General features: G+C 47.0%; 1 non-coding gene across 1 annotated transcript; it reads right to left on the bottom strand.

Moving 5' to 3' along the window:
- Positions 1–5,791: 5,791 nt before the first annotated feature.
- On the bottom strand, positions 5,792–5,896 carry LOC132685661 (U6 spliceosomal RNA). Its single transcript, XR_009613250.1, has one exon. It is a non-coding gene; the product is annotated as a U6 spliceosomal RNA (small nuclear RNA).
- Between the last annotated feature and the right edge of the window lie 19,901 nt (positions 5,897–25,797).

Raw genomic sequence — 25,797 nt, 5'->3', positions numbered from 1 at the left:
ACAGCACAATCTATTCTAAGCGCTCATTAATAGCTGGTCTCTGAGGGCCCCGGCAGCAGCCAGAGGATTTTACTCATTAAAAAGGTGACGAGGTAGAGTTTTGTGCCTTCCCTGCTTGTCACTGCATGATCCTGGTGTTCAGATGTCGCTGGCGGACCCCAGATGAGTGCCCCCGGCTTGCGGGCATGGGTGACGATGTTCTGAAAGGCTTGAAAGCATCCCCCACTCGCTGATGGGGCCACAAGCCCTTGTTGTTTATCAAGTGGATTCGTCTCTCTTCCGAGGCGGGCCCATGATGGCATTGTCTCGAGAAGCAAGCAGAGAGAAGAGCTTTAGCTCATCACCTAATAAAAGATCATTGGTGATTCCCAACACGGTCCTCCAGATGGCACCGCGAAGGACCCGGAGCCTCCAGGCGTGGTCTGGGGCAGGGGCCTGGGGTCCTCAGTGAAGTCTGGAAGGGGCCGGACCCTTGGCAGTCGAAGGCACTGGCTGACGGACATCTCAGCCGTGCCCACTTGGACAGGGGCTGCTGATTTTAGAGAAAGGGGGTTCTTGGCTCATTTTCTACCCCTACTTTTTATTTGTTCTTTTTTAAAAGTTTATTTATTTTGAGAGAGAGAGAGAGAGAGAGAGCATGTGCCTGCACAAGCAGGGGAGGGCCAGAGAGAGAGGGAGGGAGAGAATCCCAAACAGGCACCACACGGTCACCGCAGAGCCCCACGCGGGGCTCAAACCCATGAACCGTGAGATCATGACCTGAGCCAAAACCGAGAGCCGTTCGCTTGACTGAGCCCCCAGGCGCCCCAATTTGTTCTGTTTTGGGTCTCCCACTGTTCGGATCAGTGTTTTGTCCTCTCCTCCCTCCCGTGTGAGGGGAGGGACATCCGGTTGTCCCCACAGGCACATAGGGAGGGCCAGTTTCCCAGGCATCCTGAGAACTGCCTTTCTGCCCCAAAACCTCTCAGGTGGAGGCAGGAATCCTCCCTGGCCTCCGGCATCTTCCACGTGCACCCTCTTTCCTGTTCTGGACTTTCGCTGTTGTTTTCCTTGACTGTCGCTTCCCCTGCCCTTTCCGCAACCAGCTCTGAGGTCACCTCCTCTGAGAGGCCTTTCTTGATGTGTCCTTCCCCCCTCCCCCTCTGCTCATTGTTATACCGGCACGGTTTGCAATGAGCTTGTTCACTTGGTAGCTCCCTTGCTTATCGTGGCCTCCCCACTCTACTCAACTCGGGGGTTGGGTACGGCGGGGCCGGGGGGAGGCGACACGAACCTTCCTGGTCTTGTTTACCGGACCCCCGGTGCTCAGCTCGGCGTCTGACCTGAAAGGTACTTGATTTATTGAATGGGCGAACAAACGAAGGAACGCATGAGGGGTTCTCTGATCCCAAAGACTGACTCTGGGTCACCCTCGGCCAACAGCAGCCCTTCGGGGATTTTTTTCACTTGTGACCATTAGTATCTTCTGGGCTGTGGCCTCCAGCTTTCACCGTTTTCCCTGCAGAAATGCTGGAGGGCCTGTCCCGCCTCACATAGTGAGTCAGGGTCACCGCAAGGGCACAGAGCCGAGGAGATTACAAGATCATGGCCTCGAGTTCCTATACGGACCCTTTTTTCTTTTTTCTTCCTTTTTTTTTTTTTTGATGATGCAGTATCGATACTGTGTCGAGAAGTACGTAAATTGTTACCCGCTGTTAGCAGCTAGAAAATGGACTAGTTATGAAATACCAACAATCACTTGGGCTGTTTAAATTCGACTTCAAAACAAGCTCAGTGTTAATAAAATGGGCTCAGGGTGGGAGCAGGTGGGGAGACAGGAGGAATATTCTGCATTTTTTTTTTTTTTTTTTAAACACGGAAGCCACCTGGCTCACCTCTGAGAGGACTTGGGCTGCCCTGCAGAGGTGTGTCTGTTACAACTTGAAGAGCTGACGAGAAATCCCAGGGAAAGGGAAAGGAGGCAGCCACATCCGTTCCACAGAACGTGGAACGTTCCATGCACCATCCATGTGGCTCTGAGTTTCTGAGAAGCCAAGGCAGAGAGAGAAGAAGGACAAGCAGTTAGGAGGTCTGCAGGGAGTGCAGGGCCGGGGGCTTTGGAGGGAAGAAAACCAAGAGGGAAGAGTGGGAATAACCTTGACTCTTGTTTCAGAGAAGGAGTTCCAGTGACTCCTTCAAAGAGCAAACAGCTGTCACTCGTGGTCTCAAGGGACGTCTCCCTCCCTGGCAGAGCTGTGTGTGCATCTTGGTGTTTTCTGCACCTGCTGGGACGGTCATCACAAGTCCCTCCCATGAGGGAATGAATTAATGATTGAACAAGTGAGGGCCACGACTTCCATGGTCCAAATCCCATCCGTCCTTCAGCTGCTGTTCAGGGTCACCTACTCCGGGAAGCCCTCCCTGAATTCTCCTGCCCTTCCTTATCGAGACTCCTTCAGTGCTGGATGGGTGACCGGCATGTAAATGCTTTCCCTACGTGCTAAGAATTGGAAGGCCTTTCTTGTGTTTTCTGGTTGTTCCTCATTCGAGCTGGACCACAAACTCACGTGTTCACCACACACTCTTCTAGCTCCTCCCATTGGCTCCACACTGTGCCAGACTCAAGGAATTCAAGAGGAAACTGGACAGATAAGGAGCTTACAGGCTAGTGTTGGGTTTGAAAAACTGCTGCCTAGGGGCGCCTGGGTGGCGCAGTCGGTTAAGCGTCCGACTTCAGCCAGGTCACGATCTCGCGGTCCGTGAGTTCGAGCCCCGCGTCAGGCTCTGGGCTGACGGCTCGGAGCCTGGAGCCTGTTTCCGATTCTGTGTCTCCCTCTCTCTCTGCCCCTCCCCTGTTCATGCTCTGTCTCTCTCTGTCCCAAAAATAAATAAAAAAAAAAAAAACGTTGAAAAACTGCTGCCCGTGGACCAAACCCGACGGCCACCTGGGTTTTGTACGTAAAGCTTTATCGGTGGGGCGCCTGGGTGGCTCAGTCGGTGAAGCTTCCGGCTTCGGCTCCGGTCACGATCCCGCAGTCCGTGAGTTCGAGCCCCGCGACGGGCTCTGTGCTGACAGCTCAGAGCCCGGAGCCTGTTTCGGACTCTGTGTCTCCCTCTCTCTCTGCCCCTCCCCCGGTCGTGCTCTTTCTCTCTCTCAAAAATAAATAAACATTAAAAAAAAAATTTTTTTAAATAAAGCTTTATCGGTGCACGGGCATGCTCGTTTGTTCACATGTGGTCGGTGGCTGCTTTTGAGCTGTAAGGACAGAGTGGAGTTGCCGTGACAGAGACCATCCGGCCTGCAAAGCCTAAGCTATTTGCTCTCTGGACCCTTACAGAAAAGTTTGCTGACCCCAGTCTGGTGAGAAAGACGATCTTTCTCTGGTGAGAGTGGCAAGCCATCTTACCCTGGACTTAACTCTCCCGTTCATATAAACTGAAGGTCACTTGGGCAGGGTATCAGCCATACACGGCCTTGTCTGGGAATGGAACTATCATATAAATTAAGGGAAGGTTGCCCTGTGTGTTCTGTTTGGAACGCGACCCAGTAATGTTCACCAAGTTGGGAAATCATGTCACCCTCGTGACACCATTGCTTTTGGAATTTGAGTCTCCCAAGGAACACGTCTCTTGTCACGTGCGTTTGTACCTGTGGCATCGGCTATGGCTTCACACACAAAGGCAGGTCCTTATGTTGACTAGTGAAGTCACGGCCAGGGAGTTTACCTGATGAAATTCACATTGTCTTACTACCTGTGACTTCTCTTTTCCCACCTTTATATTACAGTGAAGGCATTATGTTGGTTGAAACCCCGATCAGTGGTTCCGCGTGTGGAAAAATCGTGCGACCTCCGGATTTTGTCTCGGGGTAGCAAAGGAGCATTTGCAAAATGTTGCCCGATGGCGGCACCAGGGCCGGATCCCAAAGTTGCGTGCGCATCTCGAATCCGAGTTTGGATTCTGTGCTGAGAAAAATGAGGAGCCCGGGCAAGACCGGAAGAAGAGTGATGGGTTCTTTCAGGCAAGGCTGCCTCTTTTTCTCTTTGATCCTGCACCCTCCCCGCCTCCACCTCCTGCACCTGGCAGAATGAGAATGCCCAGAAGGCATTCTGTAAATTAAAGTGCTGCCAGCCAACACAACCTCAGCCTGGGGGCGAAGCAGGCCGGCACTCTTCCTGTGGCCAAGAGGGGTTAAGTGGCTTGCCTGGGCCAGAGAAATCCGGTAAATGGCATCTGGGTGAACACGGTGCACGTATATGTTCGGGTTGCTGCCCCTGCTTCCTTTTCCTGCCCCTGACAGCGGTCCTGGTCTTTTCTGGCTTCCCCGCTTGCTGACCCACCCAGCCACCTTGGTCACCTGCCCAGCCCCAGCCCTGCTCCCAGGCCTTCCCCCTCACTCCTGTTATTCTGACGCTGCAGGCATCGCCGGGTCCCAGGAGCCAGCTTCTCAACCTTTAGACCCCAGGCCAGGATCTGAGAATATCTCCAAGAGTATTCCCCAACACCTGCAACAGATGTGCCCACAAATTACCTGCTCCCAGCGGTGGGGAGCTGGGGAGGAAAGGGCATCGTTTTTCTAAAAGCCTTACACATTTAATTTGCAAAGTTACATCATGCCTTCGTGCACAGGTCCACTCTCTGGGAGCTTATTTCAAAACCAGAGGTGGGTCAGGGCTCCCGAGTGCGTTCTTCACAGAGAAGACAGCACGGGGGCAAGGGCAGGGGCGGTGAGTGGAGGGCCGTACGGGTCGGATGCTTTCACATGTACAAGGGCAGATGGGGAGAGGTGGATATTTCCAGGGTCCCTTGTCTGCACCTGCCTCCACAGACGTCATCTCACATCTTTCCAAGAGCAACAGCAGCACCCTCACCTCACAGGTGTGGAACCTGAGCTTAACGAGGTTATGCACCTTGCACCGCTGAGCATGCTGTGAGACATGGGCCGAGCCTGAACTTGGCCTCGGGGCCGGAGACTCCCACCGTGCCTTGAGACGTGTGATTATGATGTCTAGAGCTCATCACACGTGTGCAGCACGCAGATGCACATCCCCACTGGGCTATACTTTTCTTTATTAGATGGAACTGGGTTCTTTATAAATAAGAGTCACAAAATGCTGTGGAACCCATGTGAGAGTAACAGCCAGGAGGGGATAAAGAACCGTCCACAGAACAAGTGGAACAGGAAGTGGTAAAAATGAGGCAGGTTGAGTTCGCTCTTGCACCCCCATAAAGTCCAGCTCAGTCAGCCGGCAAAATAATCGCCCCGGCTTTTTGTGGTGAAGGTGAGGGTTTCGGAATATTAACATGAGGGTCGTTTCATGTGCAGAAGGGACCATTTAGAAGTGTTTGGTTGCTAAAATTAATATCGGATACATCACAGTTATAAAGTAAAAAGCCCAGTGCTTCTTTATGCTTTTGAATTCTGCTTACAAATTATATTATTCTATTTATTCTTCTAGTAATGGGATATATATATATATATATATATATATATATATACACACATATATACATGTATATATATACGTATATATATATACACACATTTGTATATATATACATGTGTATATATATACATATATATGTGTGTGTATATATACGTGTGTATATATATATGTATATATATGTGTGTGTGTATATCTATACGTGTGTATATATATATACATATATACATATATATATATATATATATATATATAACTTACCGTTTTAATCATTTTTTTCAAGTGTAACCTGATAATTTATTTGTGAAAAGAGCTAGTTTTTGATGAGAAAAACTCAATCCTTTCCTTGGAAACATAAAGAAACCCCCAAATATGGAAGCTTCACACATTTTCACGTCAACCTTGCACAAGGGGCCGTGCTAATCTTCTCTGCATCGTTCCCATTTTAGTATACGTGCTGTCGTAGCGAGCACTGTTTTAGTCATTTTTAACGGTACAATCCAATGACATGAAGGACACTCACCCTGTTGTGCTTATCTATCTTTTAAAAATTACGTAAGAAACCTTTCCTAAAACTTTTAGCAACGGACAAGTGGATCGAAGGCTTCTGGGAGAAAAAGCAGCCCCCCACGCCACCGTGCCCGCTTCCCGGGGTCCAGAGAGCGCTTGGAAGCCTATGCGTTTATCTCGTGTGACGTATATATTTCGGCCAGGTTTTATCAGCTGCGAGACTTCGTCACTCGCTGCCACTGAGAGATCGTCTCAATTCCAGGTGGCCTCTTCCTCCTTCGATTTTTGCAAAGCGATGTCTCCCCAACCAGATTTACATCTTCAAAAACCCTTCAGATAGTCACAAACCCAAGAAACTTCCCCTCCTCTGAGGTTTAATTAGGAGAAACTGTCTTTCTAGTACTTCCAAGAGCCTTGCTCTAAATTTCTCAGCGGAAAGAGAAGGTTCACGGTGGATGAGTGGGAGCACGCAGAACCTGTGAACAGCCGTCCCCTCTGTCCCCCCTCTCTGCCTTGCAGCAGAGATAAAGCCACGTTGCAGATCACTGAAATCACATTGTGAGTGTGCCCTGTATCATTAGGACCCAGAGAATGGGGATGATCGCAACGCAGGATAACACATTAGCGATAGATAATAGAGTCTAAATAAACATAATCAGCTTTCCTCTATGTCTTCAGACCAAAGCTTATCTATAAATACCCTAATGACGCCCAACCAGCCAATTACTCGTTTCTTGGAAGGGCCCCTTATTAATGGCGTTGCAGTGAGGGAAAAACATTAATTATTGGACACAGTGGGATCTTTTACGTTCTGTCTGGTCCGGACAGCACCAATTAATGCAACAATTATTATCAACGACTGTGGCAGAATACTGAGTGCAGCCACCCCGGGCTGGCTCGATGGGGTGGAAAGAACATGCGCGCTGGGGGGACATCACCCGAGCTCTTTCTGTGGAGCCTGCTTTTCATCGCTGTGGAAGCTGCTGGAACAAAGCAGAGGGTGGCCAGAGGGTGCCGGTTTTTCTTTGAAAGCCACGGGACAGTGTTCCTGGGGTGCTAAATGGGGGAGAGCGGGAGGAGTTAGGCGCCGGTCTGTTGTGTTGAGATGCCGAGTGAAACCCGGCAGAAGGTTGGAGAAGAGAGGCTACCTTTAGAGCACGGAGCACCTGGCTTGGCTTCTGCCTATTCCCTCAGGCTCTTCTCTCTCACTCGTTATAGTGCAGCCCCACTGCTACTCTCTCAGCCTCTCCAATTCAGCTGTGCCCCATCCTGCCCCAGGACATTGGCACAAGCGATTCCTCAGACCGGAAAGATCTCCCCCCCCTCCCCCCGCCACCCTTGGCGAGACTGGCTCCTTTCTGAATGCAGTATGAAGCTTCCCTGTGCAAAAAGGTCTTTCTTGAGCCTGAACCCAACCTATACCTTTTCCTTCCTCATACTAGTCACTTTTTGTTTCTCTGTTTACACAGCATGGATCACAAATTATGGGATAAACAGATACATCTTATTATTTTTCTGTCTGCCTCCCCCGCAAGAACGCAAGCCCCACGAAGGCAGGGCCTGTTGGTCTTTTTTTCTCCAGGCTCTATTTGCATTTAGGAGGTGCTCGTTAAATACCTGGTGAATGAATGAATGAACCCATGCGCTGTGCAGAAACAGATTATGCTTAAGGGGCTCCATGCCAGGTGCCACACAGGCCAAACTAGCTATTCTCTTGCAAAAGTGTCACAGGGAAAAAAATCAATTCAAATTGTTCTATTTAGAGCAAACTCTACATCAGCTCTACTTCTGCACTTAAAAATTTTTTTTCTGTTGTTTACTTATTTTTGAGGGAGAGACAGAGATGGAGTGTGGGCAGGGGAGGGGCAGACACGGAATGTGAGGCAGGCTCCAGGCTCCGAGCTGTCAGCACAGAGCCCGACGCGGGGCTCGAACCCACGAACCGTGAGATCATGACCTGAGCTGAGGTTGGACGCTTAACCGACTGAGCCACCCAGGCGCCCCCTTTGTCTTTGCACTTTAAAGGTGACGAACATGCAGGGCACCTGGTGGCTCAGTCAGTTAAGCGTCCGACTTCGGCTCAGGTCATGATCTCATGGTTCGTGGGTTCGAGCCCCGCGTCTGGCTCTGTGCCGACAGCTCGGAGCCTGGAACCTGCTTTGGATTCTGTGTCTCCCCCTCTCTCTGCCCCTCCCTCCCTCTCTCATGCTCTGTCCGTCTCTCTCTCTCAAAAATAAATAAACATTAAAGAAAATTTTAAGGTGATGAACATGCTTGAAGGGCCTTCGATGGGCTGTCCTGTAAAATACTGCCTTCCACTACTGCTCCCATCGTGGCCCTTTACTTGAACTGGCTACAAATGAAGCCCCACCGCCCAAGGTACCAAACGGTTGCAGGAATGCTCCATTTTTCTCTTCTCAGTGACAAGGGGAGGATCTCTTCTGGGAGGCTTTAATTACAGAGCCCTTTGGAAAATTGGTCCAGCGAAGGGTGGAAGTGCTCCCTAGAGCCTTGGGCAGGGCCCTGAGAAGTGGGCGTGCCCCTGTGGCCCTTCTGGAAAAAGATCTCCAGGCTATTTGCACTAGAGGTTACCCTTTGGAGTGTTAAAGCGGTTGGTATGTGTTATTCAAAGACAGAGCCAAGTTCAAGAAGCTTACTTGACCTCACTGAACCTCAGCGATCCCCAGCCACTAACCACATCCAGCCCTGCGCACCCTTCACCGAGATGCTATTCCTCTGAGGTTTTCTAACCAGAGTGGAACCCTGGGAGCTTAAAGGCAGTTCGGGGGCGTCCTCGGCCTAGGACTGCTGTACAGATGTGGCCGCGGAAACATTGCCATCCCACTTCTTCTGAATAAGCATCTCCAGGGAAATGCTGAGAAATGACAGGGACACTCGAGTCATCTGTCAGGGCTGTTTTTTGCTTTCATCTCTCTAAGAACGGCAATGACCTCAACTCACAATGATCTCACCCCCTCTGCATGCCTCCAACACATTTCGTCTTGACCCCGCCATCGGGCTCAAATGAGAACTGGCCAGCTCCTCGTCTGTGTGGGGGCAGACAGGTTGGAAGCCGCTGGATGACAGCGCGTACCATGTCCCCACTCCCTGCTCAGTGCCTAGCTTGGGGCTCCCAGCTTGGCCACGTAGGGTAGAAGTTTATTTCAATGCTACATTGTATCGACATTCTCCTCCCTTCATCCACCAGTTCCTGACTCCTGGAGAGCAGGACTTCAGAATGAGTGAATGTTTGGGCCCTTGAGTGGAGCTGCTGGGGGTCGTGGGGAGGGGGTGGGGTTGGTGGCTAGAGATTTCGAGGGTGGCCGTCCTCGGCTGCAGAATGCCCTTCTTTTCCCTTCCCCAAAGGAGCGTCTGGGGTTACTGTTTGCTTTTGGATGCCCAGAATACAAATAAAAATGAAACATTATAGCGAGGTGGTTCCAAATAAGGAGGCTGGCTGATCTGAGTTCAAATCCTGGTCCTGCCACCTACTGGCAGGCGGTATCGAACATGTTACCGAATCTTCTGGTGCCTTGGTTTCCTTGTGTTTCAGATATGAATCATGGTCCTGGTCTCATCACACTGGTGGGGTATCTGATGTTTGGGTAAAGTCAGTAGAGTGTTTATGATGGCGTTTGGGACAAAATAAACCTCCAGTAAACGTTAGCTGCCGTGGTCACCACTGCTGTCAATGAAGAGCTTTAGAACAGAGAAGTGAGGTCTCCAAGGATGGTGGGTTGACAACTTTATACTGAACGCCCCCCCCCCCCCCGCCCGCCCCGGGAGCAAAGCATCATCCTAGGTCTTGAGGATGCAGTGGTGACAAAGGTCGGTTCTACCCCAGAGAAGCTGTTGCACGTTACCCAAATACCAGTTTCCTGCTGGCTGGGATCTCACTTATTCTGGAGACCCCGACCCACGTCCTGCAGGAGGGACCCCGACCGTGGAGGTAAGGTGTTTGGTGAGCACAAGAACAACAGTGACCAGGGAGCGGAGACTGCTTCTGGTGGTGCCAGCGGTGGGGTTTGGGGTGTATTTCACAACTGACTGTAGTCCCCGGATCATCGTGCTGGGCGATCATTAACCATCTGTAAATCAACCGGTGCCCGCAGCCGTGTAGAAATGCCCACGTCAGAAGGCTCTAGATCACAAATCATGGGCTGCAATTCAGATTGTCTGCAGTGAGGACGCTAACTTGGGACTCCTCTCTGAAACTGCTGTTTGTTTTCTCTGTTTGTGACTTCTGGATAGGTTTGACATTTCTTTATCAACTGATCGTGAGAAAGGTCCTCTGGTTACCATCCACTGCTCAGGAGGATGACTACTTCTCTGGGATTCCTCGTAGCACCCCCCCCCCCCACCGACCCACATGAAGTTGCGTTTGCCACAGAGTCGCTATCTTCTTTGACCACCCCAGATATAGTTTCTAAATTTGGAGAAAATCACTGCAGGCATTTCATGTGATGTGGGATTTTATTTCCATAGGTCTGATGTGTAGAGCCTCCTGGTGGTGCCACATCATCCTTCCTCCTTTCCCCCCTCCTCCCGTGTCCTTGCCCCGCCCTTTCCTCAAACACGCAGATTCTTGACGCTCTGGAAAGTCAGAGAAGGTAGTCGTCATTAAAAAAGCATCAAATTGTTTAAAGAAAAAAGTCAGATTCTTGATCCTTCCTCCGATGGTTTCCTTTATTATTCAAGATGAATGACTTTTCTTTTGCACTGAGAATACAGGTCGTTTCCAAAACAATAGCAGTTGGCATTTCCAGGCCCTTGGTGGAAAGACAGGTGGAAAGCAACGTTCTTCCGGTTTTCTGGGGCTTTTCCTGACACAGAGCGGTTAAGGGGAAAAACTCATAGCTTGCTTACTGCACTTCACTTGGCCCCGTCTGATCACACTGCCTTCCCGCTGGTATCTCGTGACATCTTGTGCAAGTTCAGGATCGTCCTCAGCAGGGTACCCATACGTGAACCTCGCATAATTGGGGTCCCTCACGTAATATGTGTACCTTACATAATTGCTCTAACCATCTACCTTATTTAATTGGAAACCGGGAACCTTTGAGCTATCTAATGACATCATATGACTTTTATTAATTTCTGCCTATTTGCTTAGTTGCCAATTTCTAAACTTGTCCTAAATCTTGATGAGGAAAGGAAATGCTGAGTAGGCAGCTACCAACAGAGTTTGCTCAAGCCATAAATGAAATATTAAACGAAAAGAAATGAAATCAGGAATAGAAGAAACCCACACAAAAAATTAAGCCGTGGTACCAAAGACCATCTCGGTTGAGTCCCGACAACACTTGCCTTTGCTATGGAGACGGGAAAGTGTCCCGGGCTCCGAATCGGCTCTGGGTAACACCTCGGTGCAGCTGGCAGGAAGAAGTTTTGGAGACTCCAGCAAGTACAGAGAATCCGGGGGCTCAAACCCTCTTTGGAAGGAGGCTGGTATAGTGAGTGGCTAAGAAAATGGGCCTTGAGACAGACTGCTGGCCGGCTGCAGGATCTGGGGTGAGTCATTTTGGTTTGTGGGGCCTCCGTTTATCCATCTTTAAAAAAGGAGCCAAAATTAGCCCCCGTATCAGAGGGCGGTCCTGGGCTTAAATGAGATAATTTGTATGACGCATTTAACACGGGGCCCGGCTCATCGAGAACACTCGATAAAAGAGGGATCCGTGATTTTCTAATCATTGGAACCAGTTAACGATGGCACGAGCTTCCTTGGGCGTGGAGAGTGAGCCCCCTGCCCCCGGATGTCCTTTAGAGACGACAACAGGCTTCTCAGAGTTTCTGTGCCACCATCACCCAGGGAGAGTGTTAAAGTTCGATTCTGATTTATTATTATTTTTCATTTACAGAGAGAGGGAGACAGGGAGAGCTGGGGTGGCGGGGTGGCAGAGAGAGGGAGAGAGAGAATCCCAGGCAGGCTCCACACGGCCAGTATGGAGCCCAGTGTGGGGCTTGAACTCATGAACCGTGAGATTATGACCTGAGCCTGAATCCAGAGTCGGATGCTTAACCCACAGAGTCACCCCGGTGCCCCTTGATTCTGATTTAAACAGCCCCTGGGTGAGGCCTGAGATTCTGTATTTCTAAGGGGTCCCAGGGAAAGCTGATATTGCCAATGACCACAGCTGGGTAGCAGGGAGCTAGCTGGTTCCTTGGGGGGCCTGATGCAGAAGGTACGTGATAATCCAGAGAGAGCAATGAGCCAGGCCTCTGTGGTCCAGTGTGGAGGCCACTGGCCACACATACTGAGCATTTGAAGTGTGGCTTAGTCCAAATTCAGATGTACGAGGAGAGTAAAATACACAAAAACCTAGTGTATAAGAGAAGAATGTAGAATATCTCAACAATTTTTAAATTGATTACAGATCAATATAAGGTGATAATATCTTGGATATATTAGGTTAAATAATCTATTAAAATTAATTTCACCTTACTTTGTTTTATATGGCTATTAATTTAAAATGACATATGTGGCCCACATTTTATTTCTTTTCTGTTTTTACAATTTTGTCTTTATTTATTTTGAGAGAGAGAGAACGCGAGCAGGGGAGGGGCAGAAAGAGAGGGAGAGACAGGGAATCCCAAGCAGGCTCCGCGCTGTCAGCACGGAGCCCGTCGCGGGACTCGAACACACAAACCGGGAGATCGTGACCTGAGCCAAAACCGAGAGACGCTTAACCGACTGAGCCACCCGCGTCCCTGCATGTGTTGTGCGCGTCCCCCGGGGAACCTGTGTGGCCAGTTTCCCCCCAGTGCTGGAGGCGGTGAGCAGGGAGAGACAGAGGTCCGGGTGTCTCCGGCCTCCTGTCTGCCTGGGTTGGGGCACAGGATGAGCAGGGACCCTGCGTGTTCTCTCCTCTTCCCTCTCCCTCTCCTTCTCTCAGAACCAGCAGGACACAGAACGCAGTGCCCCGACAGAGATCATCCGTTTCTATGCTGAAAATGCCATTTCTTGAAATAGCCTCACCGGAAGGAAACAAACTTAGTCTTCAGCCCAGAGCTCCTCACTGAGCTGACGCATCGCCCCCCCGCCCCCCCAAGTAAAAATGGCTGCCGGGGGTGGCATTTCCTTCGGGAGCTGGGTGTTTAGGAACCCAGGGGGCGAGACCCTGGCAAAGCCCACGAGGCAGTGCAGGCTCCTGGCTGGTCGTCCAGGGGATCTGGCTCGAATTCACGTGGGGGTCTGGGGAACTGAGACCTGTCACTCTGCAAACGACAGGGCCACCAGAACCTGGGGGTTGACCTGTCACAGGCAGCTGCTAATTCAGGCCCTATCGTTGAAGACTTCTAACATCGTCTCTGATCTTGACTACCCATGTCCAGCCTCCCCTCTTTAAAAAAAAAAAAATTTTTTTTTTTTTGGCCATGCATGATTTTTGCATGTTTGAAAGCGAAACCGGAATCTGAGAACAACCTGCTGACATCATCGCCAACGTTCCTGCCTTTCCTTATTTGTCCATAACTAATAGCTAAATATGAGGTTCTGACTTTTGCATGAGTAACGGGCTGAAAGCCTTGCATGACTTTGAAAAGCTGTTTCATTGCATGAGACCCAGCAGAGAGAGCAGCTGGCGGCTGGGATCCAGTCTCCTCCACCCCCCGACTTCCAGCTGGAGACCTCACACAAGTGATGCAAGGAATATGCCTTGGCGTCCTTATCTGGAAGATAGTGATGATGACACCTGCCTCCCACCCCGGCCGGGCTGCCGGGACTTAATATGGTAAAAGACGGAGAGCAGTTCCCGGCTCCCGGTAAGGCTGAACACGTGTTGGCTGTTATTCTGAGCTAATAAGGGCTCCCTGAATAGCAGCCTCTTTTTTTCAGCTGGCAAATTATTTAGAAAAAAACCCCCAGACTGCACACCTGGTTGAGAGAGAGTCAGGTCCTGTGTGGCAATGATGTAACATGCCTACTTTGGGCAGATGTGGTCATTCAGGGAGGGACACATTTTCCTGTACTTCATCGAAGTCATTGCAATGGGTTTCATCAACCAGCAGGCTTGGGAGTGAGCCACGGGGTTAGAAAGAGCCTTTTCCGCCACTGCAGGCTGCTCTCACCGGGTCAGGGCCGGGAGGGCGCAAAGGGAGGCTTCCTTCCGTGGTGACATCCATCCGTGTCCAAAATGGTGACAACGGAGACAGGGAGAGGAGCAGGACACACGGGCCCCCTTGATTCTCCAGGGGGACGTTCGCTGCATGACCAGAAGAGGTGGGAGGATTTTTGTTTGTTTGTTTGGTGTTTGCCCTGATAAAGGGAGGCTTGAGCATTGAGGTATTTGTAGGACCTTTTGAACGTTGAATGACAGCATCTAAGGGGAACAGCTTGGATGAGGTGAGAAGAAGGTGATAGAGGGTGAGAACGTTCCTTGTCTGTGAGTTTCTCTAAAAGTCTGAGCACCCTGAGAAGACATTCTCATGGGATTTCCGAACCATCGACCCAGCCGGAGCAGGGGGCTCTATTTGCAGGAGACTCCAGCAAGTACAGAGAATCCGGGGGCTCAAACCCTCTTTGGAAGGAGGCTGAGAATGAATAAAAGTGGATAGACAGCTCACTAGTTATCCAACTGACCCGTAGTAAATCGAGTTGTCAGTGGCGGCGGCTGGTAAATCCGTGAGTCAGATCAAATGAAGTCAATGCTAAGAGCACAGATTTGGGCCAGATATTCTTGGGTTAAAATCTTGCTCCGTTGTATTGGCTGTGCGATGTGGATTAAATCACTTAACCTCTCTGAGCCTCCTTCCTATGAGAGGGAAGAACGTGCTGACCTCGTAGGGCTGTCGGAGCAGGTAGACGAGAGGGGTCGCGAGGCCTCCTGACCTGCCTGGTGCAGATCCAGACTCTGCCCGCCCACCAGCCTCTTGTTATCTTCCAGGCTCAGCTTAACTGTCACTTCTCAGGCAGGCCCTGCCCGATCGATCACCAATGGAAAACGCCATGCCGGTTCCTCCCATTTCCATCACTGCCCCTGGTTGATTTCCTTCCCAGCGTGAGACACAGCCTGTGCTCTTCTCGTCTGCTTGCTGTTCTGTGTGCGTTGACCGCTGGCTGTCTCTGGCCGCTGGACCGAGGTCACCAAAGGCAGAGGTGTGATCTGCGTTGTTTTGGGACTTGGGGTGCCTCGATCAGCGCCTGGCTTACGGCAGGTGGATGGGACCGGAGATCCCTGTCACCAGGGCAAACTTGTGAGCCTGGTTAGTCCTTGGCTTTTTTGTATCTGTGATACCAGTAACCATGTTAAAGGGTTGTGTGGTGGTAAAGATAAAAATGAAACCCAGGGTGAATTTCACTGAGTACAGGAGGTAAGTGACACAGAGTAGGAATCAATAGCGTCGGGCGGTCTCGTGAGACGGCTTGGGAATACTCAGTGCCCCCCCAGATCACGAGTATTTTTTATTATTTATTTACTTATTTATTTAAAAAAATTTTTTTTTAATATTTTATTTTTGAGACAGAGACAGAGCATGAAGGGGGGAGGGGCAGAGAGAGAGGGAGACACAGAATCCGAAGCAGGCTCCAGGCTCCGAGCTGTCAGCACAGAGCCCGACGCGGGGCTCGAACTCACGGACCGCGAGATCGTGCCCCGAGCCGAAGTCGGACGCTTCACCGACTGAGCCACCCAGGCGCCCCATATTATTTATTTATTTTTGAGAGGTAGAGAGAGTGGGGGAGCGGCAGAGGGAGAGACAGGATCCCAAGCAGGCTCCACAGGGTCAGCACAGAGCCCGACGCAGGACTCGATCTCACAAATCATGAGCTCATGACCCGAGCCGAAATCAAGAGTCAGACGCTCAACCGACTGAGCCACCCGGGCGCCCCACAAATATTTTTATTCTTTCCCCCACTGTTGTTCTTACCAAAGAATTCCACTTCTTGCTTGCAGATACAAGGAACACAGAATGCAAAGTTTGGGGGAAAATTATAACCCTATGGAACGAGAAAAGGAAAAACAAATTTTTACTATCTCGACGTACAAAACCAATGATTTCACTTATAATGTCCGTGGAAGTCTGCGGCCAATGGGTGAATTCACATGTTAACCCATAAACCGATCATAGAAGTCAGTCTAAATGGGAAAATTAGTAATCTTCGGACTTACTGGTTTATTCCATCCCAAAGGGAACACAAGTCTTTTTCTCTGTACGTTTAAATCAGGACGTTTCTTCATGAAATCATCTCCCATAAAAAGAGAATTGGTATTTCCCCCTCAATAAGAACTGTGGAACATTGTGGGTTTCTCTTTTCACCTCGACTGGTAGGAAGCTCCAAATTAATTTCAACATTCAATAATAATGTTCACTCTCAGGTGGTTCCTCCTACTTCTTTCTGGTTATGAAAAGGGGCAGGACTTAAGTCAAGAAATGCATTTTGGAAATGTGAGCCGCTTACTAAAACCCTGTGGCTAAGTTTTGTCGGACGGGCAAGCTACAGTGTTTGCTAACAGCAATTCGCGGAGACGTCTCTCTGACCCTGACCTCGTCTCTCTCTCCCTTGCTCTGGTCCGCAATGTCCTCAGCTGTTGAAAGAGGCGTTTCGGCCCAGGAGGGTCATTCTGAGCGGTTGCAGATTGAAAGAAGGTGCTTTCATTCTTTCAACGTTCTGATGCGCAGAGAAGCCTGTTCTTTTCTGCTGTGTTTCCGCGCATGAAAGCAGGGATTCTTTTCAAACCTTTTTTTTTTTTAACCACATTGTCTTTCGTCCAAAAATAAAACTGATGGGGAATCCAAATACATGAAACAGATCACAGCAGAGCTACTGCGGTTGAAGTCAAGGGTGGGACTGTCGGCAAAGAATCCTCACCTCGCCCACTGCTCCTTTTCAGGGCGCCCCCCACCAACCCCAGCCCCTGAGGCTTCCCCAGAGTTCCAGGGAGCACCGTCTGCAACCACAGTATTACGGGCTTGCTTCACATCGGCGGAATAAAATCCACGTTCTAAAATTGACCTGTCTTAACCCAAACCTTGGTTGTAAGCCTCTCAAGGGCCAACAGGCCGTGGCACCTCGGAAAATACAGACGTGGAAGACACCAGGGAAACAGTTTGTTTTCCCATCAGGGGTCGGTGCCTGGGTGGCTCAGTCGGTTAAGTGTCCGGCTTAGGTCATGATCTCATGGTCTGTGAGTTCGAGCCCCCCTGTCGGGCTCTGTGCTGACAGCTCAGAGCCTGGAGCCTGCTTCAGATTCTGTGTCTCCCTCGCTCTCTGCCCACTCGCACTCTGTCTCTCTTGCTCTCAAAAATAAATAAAACATAAAAAAAAAATTTTTTTTTGAACAGTAGCTTCAGTGTTAAATTTGCACTTTATGGGGGCTGGGGAAAGGGGGTAGGGAGGGGAAGGGGGATAGGATTTCCCCAAACCGAATGAAAGGATGGAAAGCCCTGTTGAGTTTTTTCTGGGAAAACTGGTTCCCCCCCGCCCTTTCCCCTTCAATTGAAATATTGCTTTAAAGCATTGGCAGGCTTACAGAAGTAAAATGAAAAACAAATCCCACAAAAATCCTGGAGTACCATAAAAATAATGAATAAAGTAGTGCAAAATGCTTTGATTTCAGTAATATTTTTCAATAAGGCTGGTGCATTCCAAACAGATTGTATTTATCTTGAAGGAGGCCCTTGTGCATCGTGGCTTTAGAGTTTATAACAACTTTTTGGTGGTCTTGGTTGTGATATGATAATAGAAAGTACTCATGTAGCGAAAACAGCATGAACTTTGAAAGCCGGTCAACCTGGGTTCAAATCTGTCCTCCCCTTTATATTTCCTGGGCCACTTTGAGTAAGTGACCATCCTGTTGGGGCTGAGTTTCCTCACCTGTAGAAATCTGAAGAGTAAGGTCTCTCTCTGTGGGCTGTGAAGTTTGAGGGTGAAAGCTGCTGGGAGGGCTTGTAGGCACCGGGACTGAGTTTGAGTAGAGACGGTGATCGTGTATTTGTGTCCAGAGCTCTGCAAGGCGTCTACCGTTCTGCACAAAGACCAACCCACCAACCGCACTGGGGGCTCCCGCTCTTGCCCTGTTTCCTCTCCATTTGCATGGCCTTGTTTCAGATTGTAAAATGAATACATAGTTCCTGGAGGAAGCTTGAAAACTGAAGATGGGTGTTAAGAAAGAAAAAAAGAAGTCGCCCACAATCCCTATAAAACTCTGGTGTGTTTTTCTCTGTATATAAATGTATACTTTTTTCTTGCGTCGATTTCTATTTCTTGGCAAGAGAACAGTTTCATTCATCGACATTTTCCAATGTATTAGAATGTACATACTATTTTTCTTTTATAGTTTCTTAAAATACTCTTTTTATCAGTACAAGAGTGATACATGTGACTGGTTAAACATTTAGAAAAAGTGAAGGCATGAGATGAAGAAATGAAAATACCACCTATCATCTCAATACACAGAAAGTCACTGCTGACATTTAATTGTATATCCTTCTTGTCTCCCTTCTCTCACTCTCCCCCCACTCTCTCTCTCTCCCCCTCTCTTTCAGATTTATATATATGTGTGTGTGTGTGTATATATATATATATATATATATATATATATATATTAGACAAATAGATCAATATTATTTATATATAAATATATACAACATATATATTTTTCTTCTAGTTTTGTTTAGATCTAATTGACTTAATGACATGTGTCTATATTGTGAAATGATCATTACAATAAGTTTAGTTAACATCATCAGCTCACACACTTACAACTGTTTTCTTGTGATGAGATATATAAATTTACACTTAAAAACTCAAATTGGAAACTTCTTGAATGACTGCTATTGCAGCTTTCTTTTCCAGATTATTGCATTGAGAATACTTTCCTATATCATGAATTTTTCTTCTATGTCATAGTTTTCAGTGGTTGATATTGTTTCATCGTTATATATCATAGTTTATTTTATTAATTCCCTATTATTAGATAGATTTCTGTATTTGACTCTCATAGACAATTTTGTAGTAAACATTCTAATAGCTAAATTTATGTTATATCCATGATTTAGTCTTTAAAATAAATTTCTGAAAGTGGAATTTCTAGTGGACTTGCGTGTACATTTTTAAATCTTTTGCCCAATTGCCCTCCAGTAAGTTTACACTAATTTCTACTTCCTCTAGTAGTATATAAAAGTATCTGCCTTCTTGTACCCTTATGGTTATTATACGGGTAATGTTATCAAAAAGAGACAAATGTTGTGCTAATTTGTCAAAAATCATCATACTTTATTGTAATTTACATTTTTTATCAGTAGTATAATTTTTTCCTAGTTTGAATTCTCTGCCGTATCTTTTATGTTTTTCTCTTTCATACTGATTTGTTGTGCTTAAACAAACATAGGGAAAATGGATAAAGTATATTAGAAAAGAGTATAGTTAGATTAGTTTTGGCAATTGTACACATCTGTGAGAACACTCAGATTAAGATATAAGACATTTTTAACACTCTAGAATAGAATAGAATCTCCATTGATCTATTTGTCTATCCTTGTAATAATGCCACATTCAAAAAGTATTATATACTCAGACATAAATCTAACAAAAGGTACGCAAGAAAGACTGCAACACACTATTGAAAGAAATGAAAGAATATCTAGCAATGGAAGGATATACTATATTCATGAAGTGGAAAGCTGCATATTGTAAAGAAGTTGATTCTCCCAAAATTCATCCATAAATTAAATACCATCCCAAACAAATTCCAGAAAACTTTTATTTTCTGTGGAGCAAATGAGCTGATTCTAAAACTGTATGGAAATTCAAGAGCCAAGAAAAGCCAAGGCGATTTTCTAGAAGAAATACAAAAGGGAAGGATTTACACTACCAGATATCAAGATTTACTATAAAACGATAGTAGTTAGGCCAAGGGGTATTATGGGTAAAAGGCTTGAACAGACCCTTCCGAAAGAAGACAGTCAAATGACCAATAAACATACAAAAAGGTTGTACACTTCACTGGTCATCAGGGAGATGCAAAAAACCACAACGCGATACCACTACAGACGTGCCAGAATGCCTGAATTTCAACAGACATACCAAGTATTGGAAGGATGTGGAGCCCCTGGAACCCTCCTATACTGCTGAGAGGAATGTAAATCGGTACAGTTTAGAAGAAAGTGGTTTGGCCGTATCCATGAAACGTACACCTACCTATGAGGCAGCAATTCCACTTGTACGTATATACCCAGCAGAAATGCACACGTTTGTTCACCAAAAGACTATTAATGTTCATTAATGAAATGCCCACCGGCAGTGGAATAGACGATTCCATGGAACTGTCTATTCGTACATACATACAGTGGAATCCTATATGGCAACGAGGATGAAAAGATTACAGCTACATGCAAAAAAACATTATGTTCGGGGCACCTGGGTGGCTCAGTCGGTTAAGCTTCTGACTTCGGCTCAGGTCATGATCTCGTGGTCTGTGAGTTCGAGCCCCGCGTCGGGCTCTGAGCTGACCGCTCGGAGCCTGGAGCCCGCTTCGGACTCTGTGTCTCCCTCTCTCTCTGCCCCTCCCCTGCTCGTGCTCTGTCTCTCTCTGTCTCAAAAACAAATAAAAATATTAAAAAAAAAAACCCATTGTGTTCAACAAAATAAGCCAGACCCAAAGCACACATGGAATGAGTCCATCTATATAAAATTCGAAAATAAGCTAAACTCACCTATGGGGTTAAAAGTCAGGGTGGCAGTTACTCTTTGGGGTATGAAGTGGTTATTAGGGCAGAAGGTGGGTTCAGGGCCCACGGTCATGTTCTGGTTCTTAAGTAGGTGCTGATTATATGGGTGTTTTTCTTTTGAAAATTCATTGAGCCGTTTATTTATAATTTGTGTACTTCAAATTTTGTACATTACTTCTTACTTCTTTTCCAAGAAGAAAATAACAACCTCAATGGCTCGGGTTGTATGATTTTTTGCTTTGTATTGCTGAGGAGAATTCTGAGGCCAGCCACGTTCTCCTTTCTTGGGTAGGATTATAGAATTTCCCTTACCTAAGACTAAGACAAGATTTCCAGAGTATTTCTATATATTGGCTATTTTAATTAATATTGTTTGATTTTCAGGGAGTACTTGGGATCTAAAGACTTATCATTCTTTTTTTTTAAGTTTTACATGATTTTCTTCTATTACTTGTTAGATTACCATCTTTTTTTACTACTTCCATTGACATTCCTGATAAATGGTAATTGAATTTATTGAATCGTTAAAAAAAAATCTTCTCTTTTAAAATGCTCATCTCTTTATTCTGGGAAAATTTCTTGACCTTATTTTGTATTTCATTGGCTTATAATTTTTCAAGTTTTCCAGCTGCTAGTTGTTGCTTTCAATTCGGCAACTGTGCTCCTCAGCATCTGATAGAATTTCCTCTTCTCTGATCTTTTAAAATGATCAGCTGCTCTTGGGGCGCGCCTGGGGGGCTCAGTTGGCTAAGCGTCCAACTCTTGATGTCGGCTCAGGGCAGGATCTCCTGGTTTGTGACACTGACAGTGTGGAGCCTGCTTGGGATTCTCTCTCTCCCTCTCTCTCTCTCTGCCCTGCTCATGCTCACTCACTCCCTCTCAAGAATAAATAAAATAAACGGAAAAAAATACATTCTCAGCTGTTCTTGATACGGTGTTGAGAATACAACTAGACGGTTCCTGAAACTTCTGCTGCTTCTTGTAGTACCAGTGTCGAAGGGAAGTATTTTCTCCAATTCCTCAGAGCAGCTCTCTGTGTGCACATCAGGATCTTTCCTTCTCCAGCTTCTTCACTCCATCACCACACCTTATGGAGATGGTCAGAGATAAGAGCTAAGACGGGTTCTGTTGTTATACACATTTTTACTAAGTACATACGATTTGCCAGTCATTCCCCTAGGTCCTGAAGGCAGAACAGGGAACTCTCTAGAAACCATTCCTGTTCCCACAATGTGGTCCAGGGAAGTCAGCACACTTGGGCCCCGGGCACTTCCTGTAAAGAAGGAATGTTTTCACACTGAAAATCTTGTTTTCATGGAGTGCAGGATTCATATGTGTTCAAGAAGGAGGGTGAGGACACATTCCAGGGTTGACAAGAAAGGGGACACCTGCACCAGCTTCTTCTCCGTTAAGGTAGCCCGTTGAGGGCTGAAGGAATTTTGAGAGACAGGCAGTGTGGGTTTTGAGCTTTGCAAATACTGGCCATGAAAAATGCTAACCCCAGTCATGGGCAGGAAACTCATCCAACTTCATGAACGCAAACTACAATAACTAATGGGCCAAGGGCATCCAGAGAATACTCTGTGGCCCACAACTCAGTAAGTGCTAAGAAAAGCCCATCAATGTTGCTGGGATTAGCAGAAAGAGGAACCCTTCCTGCCATCATTCCCTAGGCCAACTTTGCTGAGGAGGTTGGCGAATGGGAAATGAGGGGAAAAAAAATCACTGTATGTGGTGCCTACATCCTGATTCTGCCTATGGAGTTCATTTTGCAACTAGTTTGGCTTGAAGAACTTTCCAGGAAGTTCTGTTGCCCAATCATAGATGGGAGATGGGCACATTACCGAGTTAAAATTCAGGAGACCTATGTGGGACTTGGTTCCCTGTGCTTTTAGACTCCTCAGGCAAAATGAGTAGCCGTGTCAGATGGTGAATTTGTTAGAACCTCTGCTGCCTATCGGTCCGGGTATCAGCCCAGAACCAAAGTCACTTTCTAAGGAGAATCCGGCAGGAGAGGCAGGAACAAGGGGGGATTTGCTCCGTTTGCTGAGGGGCAAGTGACATTTTCACAGTCCAGCCATCAGGTCCAAATCCCCAGCAGTCCAGACACACACCGGGTCAGATTATAGTGCTTGAATCAGAAGCGAAGAAATAATGGAATATTCTTTGGGATTTTGAGTTTGTTTTTGCCCGGCCGTGGGAGGAGGGATCCAACCTCTTCTCTTCCCATCCATCCTTCCAACTACCCCCAACGTTATTTCCATCAGGAGCCTGGCATTTAGGAAGGGCTCGCTCAGCGCTAGCTTCTATGACCGCTGTTGGCTGTGCTTTGTCCGTTTTCGGTGCCTGTCATAGAAGAGGCCGTCCAGGGACTGCAGCCCCGAACCTGATCCCCGGAACAGGGATCTGGCCTCAAGTGAGAAATGCGAGGCTTTTCCACCTCTTCCCATTTTCTCCACTAGTTCCCCCTTCCCAGTCGGAGGAGAGAAGCTGTTTCGAAAAATCAGGCCACGATTACCCCCAGGAGACAATATGTTTTGAGCCTAGTGAAGGCCTTCACTGAGTGACATTAATTATACTCGTTTAGGTTTGACATTATTAATTAACCTTCTCAGCTGTTTATATTGTAGCCTCTTATTAAAACAATATGATTAAAACAAATAATTAAAGACCATTACTACCACTTGGAATGTATACGCCATTTTAAGCTTACAAAAGGCTTTTCTATCCACGATTTGGTTTGAGGACACGTTTTGATTCTACAATGTGAGGATTTTTTGCCCCCATTTTTTTATAGCGGTAACATATGCATAACATCCAACTTACCATTTTTAACCATTTTAAGTGTAAGCTTCAGCGGCACGTAGTACATTTACAACATCGTGCAGCCGTCACCGCCATCCGTCTCCGGAGCTTCTTAATCACCCCAAATGAAAATTCTGTGTCCATTAGACCCTAAGGCCTGATCCTCCCCTCCCCCCCAGACCCTGGTAACCTCTGACCTGCCTTCTGTCTCCACGAACCTGACTACCCTCGGGCCTTCACAGAAGTAGACTCATACTTCTCGTTCTGTGTCTGGCTTCTTGCGCCGAGTATAACGTCTTCGAGTTTTATCTATGCGGCAGAATGTATAGAATTTCATTCTTTTCGAAGGCTGACTGACTATTCCATTGTATGCGGACATCACATTTTGTTTATCCGTTCATCCGTTGATGGACATGTGCACTGTTTTTCCTTTTGGCCATTGTGAAGAAAGCTGCTACGGACATTGGCAAGACTTATGTGACAAATGCAGTTAAGTGACCCACCTTGTCTCACGGAGGCAGAGCCTGGATCCCCACTCTGACTGACTGCATGTCGGAATGACCTGGGGAGTCAAAAAACAGAAATGAAACCAAAACACAGAGTGCCTGGCTGGCTCAGTGTGGGGGGGCTGGGGGGCCCAGTCAGTTAAGCATCCAACTCTTGGTTTTGGCTCAGGTCAGGATCTTATGGTTCGTGAGTTACGGTCCCACGACCGGCCCTGCACTGGCAGCAAGGAGCCTATTTGGGATGCTCTCACTTCCTCTCTCTCTGCCTCTCCTCTGTTCACTCACTCTCTCTCTCTCTCTCTCTCAAATAAATAAATAAACTTTTAAAAAACCCACAAAAACTCAAGAAACCACTCTGCACCATCAGAGCACCAGATTCTCTGGAGGTGGAGTTTAAAGAACCCTCCAGATGATTCTTTCATGAAGCCAGAATTGGGGCTGTGGACCCATAACAGTAGTAGGTCTCCCAGATTGGGCCACTCGAGACCATTCATAGGCTTTCTCCTTTGGGTCTCCATTTTTTTTCTTTTTCTTTTTAACTTTCTTTTTTCTTTTCTAAAATTTACATCCAAGTTAGGTAGCATGGAGTGCAACAATGTTTTCAGGAGTAGATTCCTTAGTGCCCCTTCCCCATTTAGCCCCTCCCCCTCCCACACCCCCTCCAGAAACCCTCAGTTTGTTCTCCATATGTATGAGTCTCTTCTGTTTTGTCCCCCTCCCTGTTTTTATATTCTTTTTGTTTCCCTCCCCTTATGTTCATCTGTTTTGTCTCTGAAAGTCCTCATATGCCTGAAGTCATATGATTTTTGTCTTTCTCTGACTAATTTCACTTAGCATAACATTTTCTAGTTCCATGCACGTAGCTGCAAATGGCAAGATTTCATTCTTTTTGATTGCCGAGTAATACTCCATTGTATATATATACCACATCTTCTTTATCCATTCATCCATCGATGGACATTTGGGCTCTTTCCATCCTTTGGCTATTGTCGATAGTGCTGCTATAAACATGGGGGTGCATGTGCCCTTCGAAACAGCACACCTGTATCCCTTGGATCAATGCCTAGTACTGCCATTGCTGGGTCATAGGATGGTTCTATTTTTAGTTTTTTTGAGGAACCTCCATACTGTTTTCCAGAGCGGCTTCACCAGCTCGCATTCCCATCCATTTCTTTACTAAAGCCCCCCATCACAATCAGTGGACCAAAGTGAATCTTCTTGATATCATTTTAGCTTATAATTTGGGGCAGGAAAAAGAAAACAAAGATTTCAAAATTCAAAATTCAAGCTCAAAAAGAAAGCCTGCTCTCAATACCGTGAAGCCAAATGCTGGTTTGTTGGCTAAATATATGGAACTATTTGTTTCTTGAATTTTAATCATCTTGTTTTAATAACACGCCACAATACAAACAATTGTGTGGGTTAATTCAGCTCCCTTTAAGAAGTCTTGTTCTGTACGCCAAAGCTTGTTGTTCCATCTAGTTAAACGCTCATGCATTAAAATGCTAATAATTAAACTGTTACGATTGACTAATGAACTCTGCCAGCGATAAATGATGGTCTTGTTAGATTCACTGCACAGCAAGCCTCCTTTTGTACTGAGAAAGTTAAAGGTTAAAGCGCTCTTGAAACCAGTGAGCGCATCTAGGAGCAATTACAATTTTTCCTGGAAACTAATAGTTGCTACAACGATGTTTCAATTCCAACCCAGTAGAAGTAAAAAGCAAAAAAAAAAAAAAAAAAAAAAAAAGGGGTGGGGTGGGTAGAGGGAGGACGACTCCGAGCTCTATTCACGGAGAAGGATGTGGGGCTTTCTTTAGCCCACAGGGCAGATGGCGTAGTTGTTCAGACTAAAGCCTACTGAATTACAAACATCCTTCTTAGAA

The sequence above is a fragment of the Panthera onca genome, chromosome D2 (genome assembly GCF_046562875.1).
Source record: "Panthera onca isolate mPanOnc1 chromosome D2, mPanOnc1 haplotype 2, whole genome shotgun sequence".
NCBI classification, from domain to species: Eukaryota; Metazoa; Chordata; class Mammalia; order Carnivora; family Felidae; genus Panthera; species Panthera onca.
This window is presented reverse-complemented; position numbering and strand designations above follow the sequence as displayed.